The 13046-nt window shown below is 42.8% G+C and overlaps 1 pseudogene; it reads right to left on the bottom strand.

Annotated features, from left to right (window-relative positions):
* The window catches only part of LOC112395237 (mitochondrial import inner membrane translocase subunit TIM14 pseudogene), a 12922-nt pseudogene extending 7516 nt beyond the window's left edge, over positions 1-5406 (bottom strand).
* Between the last annotated feature and the right edge of the window lie 7640 nt (positions 5407-13046).

Raw genomic sequence — 13046 nt, 5'->3', positions numbered from 1 at the left:
CTTCTGACCCTCCCCACCCCCAATCTTCTGACCCCTCCACAACCTTGTTTTGCCCCCAGCTGCCTGGCTTTTCCTGTTGATTTTGGTCCTTACAAGGTTAGTCTGCATTCCATCTCATAGATGCAACAAGGAGCAACCGCAGCTTTTCTGTTTCTTTCTTTGGGGATCAGTTTCAAGCTCCCCCCCACAGCCAAATGTGTGTTGCTGGTGTCTTTGTTGCCAGCCTCTGCAGGCCCGAGCTGGCTCCCTGCTCCCACGCACACAATCTGCTGCTCTGTTCGTTCCTTACTTGCAGTCCCCGGTCCGCTTCCTCCCCACCATGCCTCTGTGGCCTTGCCTCTTTTCAAGTCCAGGTTGGAATCTTTGCATCACGCTGCCTCAGCCTGAAAAGAAGCCTGTATTTTTTCTGCTCCTAAGCTTAGATTTATGGCCTGTGTCAGGCCTTCCTGCCATGGCCTCTGGCGGCTCCTGCCTTTCCTAACATCAGATTCATTGCTGTTCCTAAGGTCCTTTAAGATTTTCATGCTAAGTCTATAAATTTCGTTCCCTTTCTGCTTTAACCTTTCCTTAGACCTTCCCATTGTCTGATGGGATGTCCCGCAGGCATTGATTTGCATCTCTGGTCCTGCACTCTTGGGTGATTTGGAGGAGGAGGCGGTTGGAGCCGATGGAGGGGGAAATGGGGAAAGTAACTGATGAATTTAGATTTCCATCAGCTGCAACAATTCACCGGGGGTTTGATAGGGATTGACATTTTCCTCCGAAGCTGCGATTTGCTGAGAACTTGTGGTGGCTTTCATTACAATAGTATCTGAGAGTTAAAAAAAAAAGAGGGTTGGCTGAACAGATATCCAACCTACCTTAATAAATGCATCTGAGTTTACATCTTTTCTTTCTGGTGTGGCAGCTGGGGATTCTCTTCCATCTCCAGTACACTTCAGCACTGCTTAAATCACTCGGATTTCTCTCCCAGGCAGACTTCTGCTGAAGAAACTTTTCTCACCTTAAGATAATAAAGCCTCCAGTTGAGAGAGGTGGAAATAGCAACCGGCTTGAAATTTCAGGGGGGAAGGCTGGGTCATTGTCTAGAAAGAAGGAGCTTGCCAGCTTGGGGAAGCATGATGAGTACTTTGGAAGTATAATTTTTGAATTCATTTTGTCTTTCATTGGCCTTGGAGGTGTTAACAGCACCCTCAGCCTAGCTTTTCCTTTACTTCCTTCAGGTCAGCTGTTATGAGGGGGGAGGTGGGCAAAAGGAGTGGGAAAGAAAGACTTTTGTGTCCAAATCATTTTGATTACATTGCTTGTTCAAGCTTCAATTTATTTAGGGTGACAGTATAAGTCTAGGGAGCAAGCCATCAATGGAATGGTGAAATCTGTAACATATATGGAAGTCTTGCTTCCCCAGGGCAGACTTGAGTGAAAGGAAATCAAGGCTTTTGTCATTGAATGGTATTTGCCTCTAAGAACTCACTTAGTTTTCATGTTTGAATTCCAGGCATCGGAATCTTGAAGGTCATTGGTGCCTCACATGCTTTTTCTTCAAGTTCTGGTACAGTTTTACATTTCTTTGAGCCGAGTTTTGTTCCTGCTATTGTGGTCCCTGCTTCTCTAGCTGCGTGCGCAATGTCCTCAAACCTGCTGCCAGACTTTCCCTTATTCCTCCAGCCTTGGAGGCGTGGTCCTCTAAACTCCCACAAACAAGAGATTAGCATTTTTCTGAAGCCAACTTTAGATGGTTTGACATTCAAATAAAGACAGCTTAATGTAGAATATGGCAGAGACTAGCTAACTATTCACTTTACCAGTTCTCTCGTCCTCTTAGGCATACAGCTGGATTGCGTTTCCCAGTCTCCTTTGCACCTATAAAATTTGCAACCATATGACTGAATTCTGGCCAATAGGATGTAGGTAGAAGTGTTGTTTGCTGCTTCTAGGACTGGCCCATGAAATTCCTACACAATCCCGCATGTCCTCTCTCTTCCCCTTGACTGATGGTGGGATTTTAAATATGCCACTAAGTATGGTGGGGAGATCTACACACCTGAAAATGTGCTATCTAATACCAAGGCTCCTATAACTGCTTTGGATCTCATCCATTCCATCTGCTAAACATTAGAAGAGCCCAGCTGAATTATAAACACTCACTTTGATCTGTGTTTTGTACAATTTAATAAGAGTACCTTGAGTGAAAATGGGTCACATTCCTTAGAAGGAGGCCTTTTGCTCTAAAAAATCATGAAAGCTGGTGGAAAAGATATGGAGGAATTCTTGCCATTTAGGAGTAAAGAGTGAAGAGGTCAACTGTGTAGGGAAGAAGCTGAGGTAGATTGCATTCAAGTTCCCAATTCCTTACTCCTTTCTTTATCTTTGTGTTTTACCATTCAACTTTAAAAAAATCATTCCTATTTTTTTATTTCCAGCTTTATTGAGGTATAATTAACAAATCAAAATTGTATATATTTAGGATGTACAATGTGACTTTTAAAGGTGTACAATGTGATGATTTAGTATACGCATTTATTATGAAATGATTTCCACAATCAAGTTAATTAAAACATTCGTCATCTCACGTAGTTACCTTTTATTTTGTGGTAAGAACACTTAAGATTTACTCTTTTAGTGAATTTCACGTATACAAGATGGCATTATTAACTGTAATCACCAGGGTGTACATTAGACTCCCAGAACTTATTCATCTGATAACCAAAGGCTTGTACACTTTGACCAGCATCTCCCCATTTCCTTCACCCCTCAGCCCCCGGCAACCAGCATTCTATTCTCTGATTCTATGAGTTTGACTTTTGTAGATTCCACATCTAAGTGAGATCATATAGTATTTGTCTTCCGTGTCTGGCTTATTTCACTTAGCATGATGTCTTCCAGGTGCACCCATGCTGTCACTCATCTTTGTATCAATAGTCCCTTTCGCCAGTAGTGGAGTGCGCTCCCTGCCCTTTGTTTTTGAGTTCAGCCGTGTGACTTGTTTTGGCCAAGGGGATGCAAGCCATTTAAATGTGTCTGAGTGTTGGGGTGCCCTCTGGTGCTTCTGCTGTCACTGTGAGGAGAATATGCCCTGTCCAGCCTACTGGTGAGAGGAGGAGAGACATACGAAGTGACCTGGATCCAACCTGTAGCCCAGAACCAAGCCCCGCCTAGCTCACACTAGATCACCTTACTCCCAGATGACCCACAGATATGTGACTGAGAAGAAATAATTATTTGATAAAACCACTGAGGTATTTTTTTTAGGTAAAAGTCACCTAAGATTCAACATTTTAACCATCTTAAAGTATGTAATTCAGTAGCATTTAGTACATTCACAAAGTTACACAACCATCGCCACTACCTAGTTCCAGTATTTTCATCACTCCAAAAGGACACCCCCAAACCCATTAAGCCATCACTTCCCATTTCCTCCCTCTCCCCAGGCCCTGCGAACCATGAATCTGCTTTCTGTCTCTATGGATTTGCCTCTTCTGGGTGTTTCATGTAAATGGGATTACACACTCTGTGCCCTTAGCATAATGGTTTTCAGATTCGTCTATGTTGTGACATGTAGTATCTCATTCTTTTGTATGGCTGAATAATATTACGTTATATGGAAATACCATATTTTGTTATCCACTGATAGCCATTTGGATTGTTTCTACCTTTTAGCTATTGTGAATAGTCCTGCTCTTCACGTTTGTGTCCAGGTTTTGTCTGAACAGTTGTTTTCAACTATTTTGGGTCTACACCTTGGAGTGGAATTGCTAATGATAATTATCAGGGCGGCTCTGTTAACCTTAAGGCTCATATCTCCAGTCACTTGTTTTCCTTGGGCTTCCTCATCCACAGCTGAATAAAACTGGGCAGGTTTCTTAATTATGTTGTACCTTCATCTCCTCCCCAGTAAAATGGAGCTAACAATAGAACCTACCTCAAGGGGATGTGGTGAGGATTTACGGAATTGGTGTCTGAAGCACTTAGAACTGTGCCTGGCACAAAGCAAGCCCCGTGTAAACATTTGCTAACTGAATTTTAAGAAGTCTTGCTGTAAGGGGTCATCTGCATGGACGTGGCTGGCTTGACTTGAGCCTTGTTTCCTGCCTGGGTCCTCTTCATCCTTAAAGCTCTTCCATAGCCTTCCTGACTTTTCCTGACTCCAGGAGGTATGGGAGCGCCTCTCTTCCTTAGGCCTTTTCGGTGTAGAATGAGTCCTGCATTAATCTGTCCCTGCGCCTTCCCTTCCTCCTCCAGCCGAGCTTGAGGGAGCCAGGTTGCCAGTGGGTCTCTCACTGGAGCAGGGATGAGCCTGTGTAGGTGCCTGAGTCACATCAGATTGTTGGCATGTGCCGCTACTGGAGCCCTTAAAGTGTGAATCAGATCCGTCCTTTACCTGAGGTAAAAAATCAGGAAACGTTTTCATCAGAAGAGCATTAAGTCACTGGTTTCTCCCCAGCTGGTTCATTACATAGTCTGTTTAGACAACTACCTGGAAAGGAAACAAATGGTTCATCTCCACTTTATCCATTCTTTTTTTTTTTTTTTATCGTCAAAGTTTAATACAGCTGCTTTGCTTTTCTATTCCAGCGTTGGCATCTGATAACGGCACAGCTGATTTATGGCGGGAGAGCCTGGAGGTGAGTTATTTATTCACCCCATGTAAAGGATTAGCTATTTCTACTTTTAATGGATTTTTGTTGCAGTGTGTTTATGTATGTTCAGGTGGATTGAGAAGTCCTCTGACCTCCAATGTCATATCACACAAAGCTATTTGCAAATCACATTAAAAGTCTGAATTTAAACTTTTGATGAAAGCCAAGAAATGAAGAGTTATAATATTGAGTCTGTGACCCTAGAGATTCTTCTTAATTTATACTCTTATGTCCCAGAAGGAATATATAGATGTGAGAACAGGGCCAGAGCCCAGCAGACTGTATTAAGTTAACCAATACAGGTGTCCAGCTTTCTAGGCACAGTTACCCATCTCAAAGTCCCCATCATCCCACAGTAGGTAGGGGAAGCAGCCTGGAGGTGGGGGACAGACTGTTCCAGATGCTGAACTTCCTGGGCATCCACTCCAACTACAGAGCACTGGCAGGTGAATCTACTCCTTAGATAGTCATAAGACCAGATTTTCTTTTCATTTAAAAGAAAGGTGGGTTATCTATCTATACCTATCTATCTATCTATCAACCTATCTATCTATCATCTATATATCTACCTATCTACCTGTCTATTTATCATCTATATATCTACCTATCTACCTGTCTATCTATCCATGCATCTATCACGTATCTGTCATCTATCTATATCTATTTTGAATAGACAATTAAAAATATTATAGTAAAATATTTTCCCTTCATTCCTTGCTTCCTCTCTCCCTTACCTGCCTAATTCTCCATTCCCTGCCATGACCATCATTCCTCTTATCTTCCTCCATACCCTTCCAGAGTTTCTTAATGTAAAACAAATACAAGTATATATACTTATCCACTCCCCCCTCACTTTTATGCCAAATCTGGAATGTTTTATGCACTGTTCTCCTTTGCCTTATTATTTTTAAACTTAGCAATATATCCTGGAGATCATCTTATAAAAGTACATGGAAATCTTCCTCATTTAAAATTTTTCATTGCTGTATAGTATTCAAATTCTATGCTTGTACCAAGGTTTATTTAATAAGCTCCCTATTGATGGACACTTGGTTTGATTCCCATTTTGCCGTTTCAAACAAGTCTGCAAATGAATAACATTTTACGTATGGTTTATCACCTAGGTATGAGTTAATCTGTAGGATAAATTCTCCAGTGTGACCTTCTGGGTTGAAAAGTATGTGTATTTGTAATTTTGATAGATGTGTCCAAGTTTCCCTCCGTGGGAGCTGTGCTGCTTACACATTCTCTCACTGTGTGTGTGTGTGACAGAGAGAGAGAGGGAGGGAGAGAGAGAAAGAGTGAGAGGGCGAGGGAGAGGAAGAGGGAGAGAAAGAGGGGTGGTTTACACTTGAAAGTTTCGATAGTATTTAAATAAGAGGCATGGAGTGAGAGAAGGAAGTGCGAGAGGCCCTTCTGGGTTCCCATAATGGGAACAAGAAGCAACAGTGACTCTAGATAATAATAATAACGCTAATAGCTAATATTTATATAGTACTTGTGTGTTTGGCACTAAGTGCGTTACTATATTCACTCATTGTTAGATTAGACATGGCTCATTTTCATTTGATTGTCTTGTGATTAAAAAAGAAGTATTGAGTATTGACTATGTGCCAGGCACTCTGTTAGGTGTTGGTGGTTGTAATTTTTGTTGACAGAAGTCCTGCCAAATGTTGACAGAAAGGGAATTTTGGGGGGAAGCTCTTACCTACACCAAGATACCTTAGCAAATACCAACAGTGGTTCTGTTTCAGGTGATGTGTAATGTCTCCCAAAGGAGATTCACCTTGAGAGCTGCAACACAGAGTAAGGTGTGTGGTTGACTCACCTAGTATATGATGAAACAGAGCAAATCCCAATAGTTGCTTTACTACACACATGTATTGATGGTCTGTTTCATGTTACTTTGTTTAATAATTACGGTTTGGGGGGCTTCCCTGGTGGCGCAGTGGTTGAGAGTCCGCCTGCCGATGCAGGGGACGTGGGTTCGTGCCCCGGTCCGGGAAGATCCCACATGCCGCGGAGCGGCTGGGCCCGTGAGCCATGGCCGCTGAGCCTGCGCGTCCGGAACCTGTGCTCCACAACGGGAGAGGCCACAACAGTGAGAGGCCCGCATACCGCAAAAAAAAAAAAAATAATAATAATAATTACGGTTTGGGGCTAGAGATGTAGGAATGGGAAAGGAAGGTTTTGATTTTGTGTGAGCGATTATGTATGTGTGTGATAATACTAATCTAAGAAATAAATCCAGTTCATCTACATATCAGATTTAGTCAATAGCTGGCAGTTATAATTAGCACATGCAATGTATCACTGCAAAGGAATATTGAGAAGGCAAAAAAAAAAAAAAAAATCTGAACGCTCATAAATGGAAAATACCTTCCAGACCTGCAGCTAGATATACTGGAGCTGAGTGGCAAAAATAAATAAATAAAAAATCAGAGGCCAGAACTAATTAACATTGAGAGCTGGTGTCTCCCATTATTTTCTAGTTTTTCTCTCTTTTTTCCCTCTGTCCTAGGTCATCTTCAAGATTACTCCAGAACTCTGTAGTCTTCAGTTGTGTCGTTGGCTTCCAGACTGTCCCTTCCCCTGGGCTAGCCTACCTTCCCGGTCCTGACCCCAAGCTGTTCTATAGTGGCAGGAGATGATTCGTCTTTGTTCATCTGCTCGGTTATCCCTACATCCCACACCATGGGGCTGCGATAGCCGTGATACCCTTATCTTCAGGATAGAGTTGAATAATAGAGGGGCTTTTAGGGAGGACCAACTATGGTAGAGTGTTAGACAGTGGAAAATAGTTTTAGGAACAGTATTAATAGCCAGGGAAAGTGTTTGGGGTAGGAGAATAGTCTTCTGGGGCTATCAATGCTATTTGGAAAGGGAAAGATAAGGGATTTCAGTTGGGAAAATAATTTACAGTAATTAAACATTGTTTCCAAGTCAGAAGCAGAGAATTGGGTTCTGACTCTAGAAATCTGGTTAAATACTGTTTCCGTCAAGGTCCTTTCAAGTTCATGTAAAACACAATAGGTATTTTATTTTATTTTATTTATTTTTTGCGGTACACGGGCCTCTCACTGTTGTGGCCTCTCCCGTTGCGGAGCACAGGCTCCGGACACGCAGGCTCAGTAGTTGTGGCTCACGGGCCTAGTTGCTCCGCGGCATGTGGGATCCTCCCAGACCAGGGCTCGAACCCGTGTCCCCTGCATTAGCAGGCAGATTCTCAACCACTGCGCCACGAGGGAAGCCCAGCAACTGCCCACTTTAGATGGGACATGTCCTCTACTATATGCCACAGCCCCTGCTTGGCCCCTTAACTGAGCAGTAGACTGGCCAGGCCCTTGAGTGTGTGATCCCTGTCATAGAGGAGTCTGTAGCTAGAGGATCTAGATGTGTTTCTTGGATTAAGGCATTTCACCTTGTTGATGTTTTCTAGGCAGACTATCATTACCTTTTGTTAACCATCGATGGGTGGCTTCCTGAATATTTAGACCTATACTTGACACTCCTTAAGATGAGGACCAAGGCCATCCCTTCGGTCTTGGGCTATATTCTTCCCTAAGAAATCCCATTCATACAATGACTTCAATTACACAAGGACTCTTTCATGCCTTCAGCCCAGTCTTCTCTTCTGAGCGCCAGACCTAATGGATGATTTAAAGGCAACTCATTTAACACATGTGAGATGGAGCTCATGTTGTCCCTATAAAACCTGATTTTCTCCCAGTGTTCTCCCAGGGACAGATACCACCATCTAACCAGTGGCTCAGGTCAGAAACCTGGAGTCATCTATGACCTTACCTCCTTTCCCATATCCAGTCCATTGCTAAGTCCTCTCGATCTTACCACCTTAATATCTCTTGAGTCTGTCCTTATTTCTCTAACTCTACCCCTACCACCCTAGTCTAGGCTACCGTTATCTCCCTCCTGAGTAACTAATACTACCTCCTAACTGGTCTGTCTGCATTTGTTTTCACTTCCCTTCCATTCGTTTTCTGACTAACCCTAGAGTGTTCTTTTCAAAGGCATATCTCATGCTAACGTATACTTCCCTCAGGGATGCTTTCTCAGCCCTTCACATTACTTATCACTGTAGCAATTTCACAGTTTTGAGTGTGATTCCTCAATTATTGTCTGCCTTTCCCTGTAGACTGTCAACTCTTGAGGAGTTGTGGCCACATCTGCTTTTGCTTATTTTCCTCATATCCCTTACCCTTAGTGTGATATATAGCCCATAGTAGGCATTCAGCAACTATTTCCTGTAATACTTAGCAAAGAGTTTTGTACTTAGTGCTCAATAAATATTAGGTATTTATAAATACCAAATATCAATTGAGTAAATTGACATTCAATTTTGAAAAAGAATTAATAATTAGTTATCAACCTTTCTAAAAGTGCAAAGGAAGTCTGCAAACCTCTATTTTCCATAGGATGTAAAGGAATTCTTGTCAGGGTTTTTAGCTGCAAGTGACAGAAACTGAGTCTGGCTTATCGTGCAGGGAAGGGGTTTGTTAAACGTGTACAGGGGAATTCAAACAATCATTGAGAGGACAAAAGAACCAGGCTAGAGGCTAAACTTCCAGAAACATGCCTACAGCTGTGCCTTCAGACTGGTCTGATGGGGAAGCCAGTGCTGCCACCACCATGCACTTGACACTATAATCTGCTCTGCTGAACGTCTGCACCAGGAGCTAGACTTGCTGCTCGACCAGTGCATCCGATTGGCAGAGCCCAGGTCACATGTCTTCCCTGCAGCTGCAAGGGAGATAGGAAAGTGAGCTGCTCCCCAAACATAAGCAGCATATCTAAGACATGTCAGGCAGCCACCAACATGAGTGATGTCCTCTCCAAATGGACGGTCAGAGTCTTCGCTTGCCCCTAGATCATAATTGTGCATCTGGATAGCAGTGTGTATCAATAAGCATAGTTATATAGGTGAATGGTAAGCGCTTCGCCCAGAGTGCTCTGAACTCCTTTCCTACCTTTATAGCTGATTTTGTATTTCACCATTAGATGCTTTAGCTTAACCATCTAGAAAATTAATGTAATACTATCTACCAAATGCTGAGATTCAGCAGCAATGGTAATGTATGTTGAGGTCCTGGGATAAAAAGCACTTCAAAGATTTACTGTATGATTATTTAAAATAGATGATTTCTAATGAAAATGCTAAGTTTAAAGCGATTGATGGCCTCTCAGGATGCAAAATGGGCAATGCCTGGTATATTAGCCTAATAAAACCAGTCCCAAAAATGTTTGCCTAACTCTCCTTCCCGCTCTTCTGTGGGCATTAGAAGGCAGAAATATGCAGGAATGGTAATGGGCGTAATCAGTCACAACATACGAGCTTATTATATTGGCTGCTTGTACAGTGGGAGTTTTCTAAGGTTAATCAGAGCCCTTTTGCAGAATTCACTGGGTTGGACTTTCTAACACATCCTCATCCCAGGTAGGTAGGTCGAGAGGCAGAGACACTCCAGATGAGGCCCCGATAACACCATTTACATGTGATTCAGCATGAGAGGATTGCGTGTGAAAAACACAAATCTCTTTTCTTTTAGTCTTGGGATCTGAAGTCCTTTCTAACAGAATAGTATCAGTAATTGATTCCTCTTACAGCTCCCCTTTCTTTCCTTTTCTAGTTCTATTTTTTTTAAGCTTGGTAGCCTTAGCTCCATTCTTCCCCAAGGCTGCCAGTCAGTTCTTTGTCCCTGACTGTTCTTCAAAGAATGGCAGCCCCAGCCTCTTTATCCCCCTCAACCTCTTCTTTTGTGCATTGCCCTCCCCAGAAATGCCTTCATGGATCCTCATCCTTCCCTGGGACACTCCTTCTTTTCTCACTCATCAATCTAGTCTCTAGATTTCCAAGATAAGGTCATGATGCCTCGGTGTCTCTTCTATTTCCAGTCTGTAGCAAGCCCTGGTCATTTTTTCTTTCTCCCTTTCTCTCATCAGCTGGAACAGCTATGCTGTTCTCCCTGTAGTAGACCATAGTTCTGCAAGCAAAGTAAATCTCATAACATTGCCCCCATGTTATAAAGTATCACTACTTTATATGGACTGCGGCAGGTTCTCTTTGCCTGTCAATAAAATGGGACACGTAAGGATGGGTACGTCAGGCTCCTGCATCACTTTATACCAGCTGAACTGATCTCAGTGTGGGAATAATTTAGAGAGACTCTACCAACCCCAGTACACTCAAGTTGATTTGGTGGCAAGCTTATTTGAAGGGAAAAAGCATCGAGAGTACCTTTTTTTGGAGCAGCCACTAGATGCAGGCACTCAAAAAAGATTTTACGAGCTGAATCCGGCCCCCAATCAGCTAGACTTTGACAAGAGAGGGAAAGGCACAAAGCCTCCCCAAATGGCATACAAATTACAGTGGGGTGGCCATAGACTGTCATGTGATGTTGGTGGGAGGTTGAGTATTTATTAAAATATCTTTTGTCAGCCAGAATTATTTTTGTCTTTCTTCATAAGATGTGATACTTTTGCATCAGTGCATCTAAATGAAATAATTTGCTAAAGGTCAAATGCAATTCCCTCCAGCCAACTTTCATTTACCTTCTAATTAATAACTAAATGTTCACATGTACCTTAGCCTAAGGCTCATGCATAAACTAATAACTGCCATTTATTGATCAACTATTATATCCCAGGCATTTTGAATACATGATCTCAAATTCTCACAAACCCAGAAGGTAGGAATACCCCTTTAATAGAGGAGGAAAATGATGCTTAAAGAGGCTAAGTGATTTGCTGTTGGTCAGGCAATTCGTGTCTGAAGCCCAATGCTCCATGCTTTCTCATACCATGCTGTAGGGCAGCGGCTTCCTGCAAGGGTTTGATGCCTTGTACCATCTGCTGTCACTGACAAACGGGAAGACGAGAGATCCGTATGGAAGACTGTGACTTTCTGAGTCAAATACTTCCCCACTGCAGGAGGTTGCATTGCCCAAAGCATGTACTCTTTGATGGCTGTCATGGTGCTAACAGCTGCATGACCAAGGTGGAGACCTTCGAGAGAGGGGCCAGAAGAGCCTCTGAAATGACAAACACTTTAGGAAACGGGCCCTCTGAGAAACCTTTGATTCTACAGAGCCAGTGTGGGCTGAGCTTCTCTAAGAAGGTATGTGTCTTAGTATGTCTCAGCTCTTATTACTTCTCTGGGTGAATGGGTATCCTGATGGGTCAGTGAAAAATGGATCTTCCTCTGCAGAATCTAGGTAAGAAGCCACTCTTCCTACTTTTCTATTGACCTACAGTAGCCCAGGTATTCCACAAAGGAAAATTACAAAGATTCCTGGTATTGGGACTGTACTGTTACATGGAACTCTCATACTCATAAAAGGAGGGAGAGAAGGAGGCATGTGCATATTTGGGAGGGGGCAAAATGCTGTCCGGTGCTAGGTTCCTTTTCATCCAATTCAGTTTTCTTCCCCTGTCTTTTCAGTTGAGGGAGGAGTCGCAATGAAATCAGAAGAACATGCTTTGAACTTGTAAGGCAGATTTGGGCATGCCTCACCTGGAGAGGAAGGTGAATTCACAACCACATAGCGATTTCTAAATTGTGGGCATGAAAAATTAGTTTGAAGTTTATTATCAAGTTATTACTTCTAGGGAGAGGCTGGCAGAATGGAAAAGTGGGTAAAATGAGTTTCTGTAGCTCTCCAGCCTTCTCTCTGGGTTCTGTTTCTATGTGTCCTGGACTTCAAACTCTAATGAATTAGCCATTATACAAATCCACTGCTTAGTTTTCTTCCACATTACTTTTGGTACTGAATTTGTCAAATTCATCCAAATCTCTAAACTCATAATATTTTAAATTTGAATAAACTAAGTTTTGAAACATTTATTGAGTAGTTATTTGACGACATCATGTTTAAATGATAAAATCACTACCCTCTGACCTCTCAGAGTTCTCCTTTCCATTATGCTCGTAATTTTGATAAATTTCCATCTGGTGGTAATTCCTTGCTCCAGATGCATAGACCCAGGACATTACCTGCTTCATAAATCATAAGAGTAGTTTCTCAAAAGTGAGATGTGAATTCCTTGCATCAAATTACCTAGGGCCTATTTCCTTGTTAAAACACAGAGTCCTGAGCCCCAACCCTATATCCACCTAATTAGACTCTTTGGGACCTTGGGTTCAGGAATCTCCATTTTTAAAAAGCTTCCTTGGTGATTCCGACGCAGATAAATTTCAAGAATCACTCATTTTGGGCTTCCCTGGTGGCGCAGTGGTTGAGAGTCCGCCTGCCGATGCAGGGGACACGGATTCGTGTCCCGGTCTGGGAGGATCCCACGTGCTGCGGAGTGGCTGGGCCTGTGAGCCATGGCCGCCGAGCCTGCGCGTCCGGAGCCTGTGCTCCGCAATGGGAGAGGCCACAACAGTGAGAG

Source organism: Neophocaena asiaeorientalis, unplaced genomic scaffold, assembly GCF_003031525.2.
Source record: "Neophocaena asiaeorientalis asiaeorientalis breed wild unplaced genomic scaffold, Neophocaena_asiaeorientalis_V1.1 scaffold258, whole genome shotgun sequence".
In the NCBI taxonomy this organism is placed as follows: Eukaryota; Metazoa; Chordata; class Mammalia; order Artiodactyla; family Phocoenidae; genus Neophocaena; species Neophocaena asiaeorientalis.
This window is presented reverse-complemented; position numbering and strand designations above follow the sequence as displayed.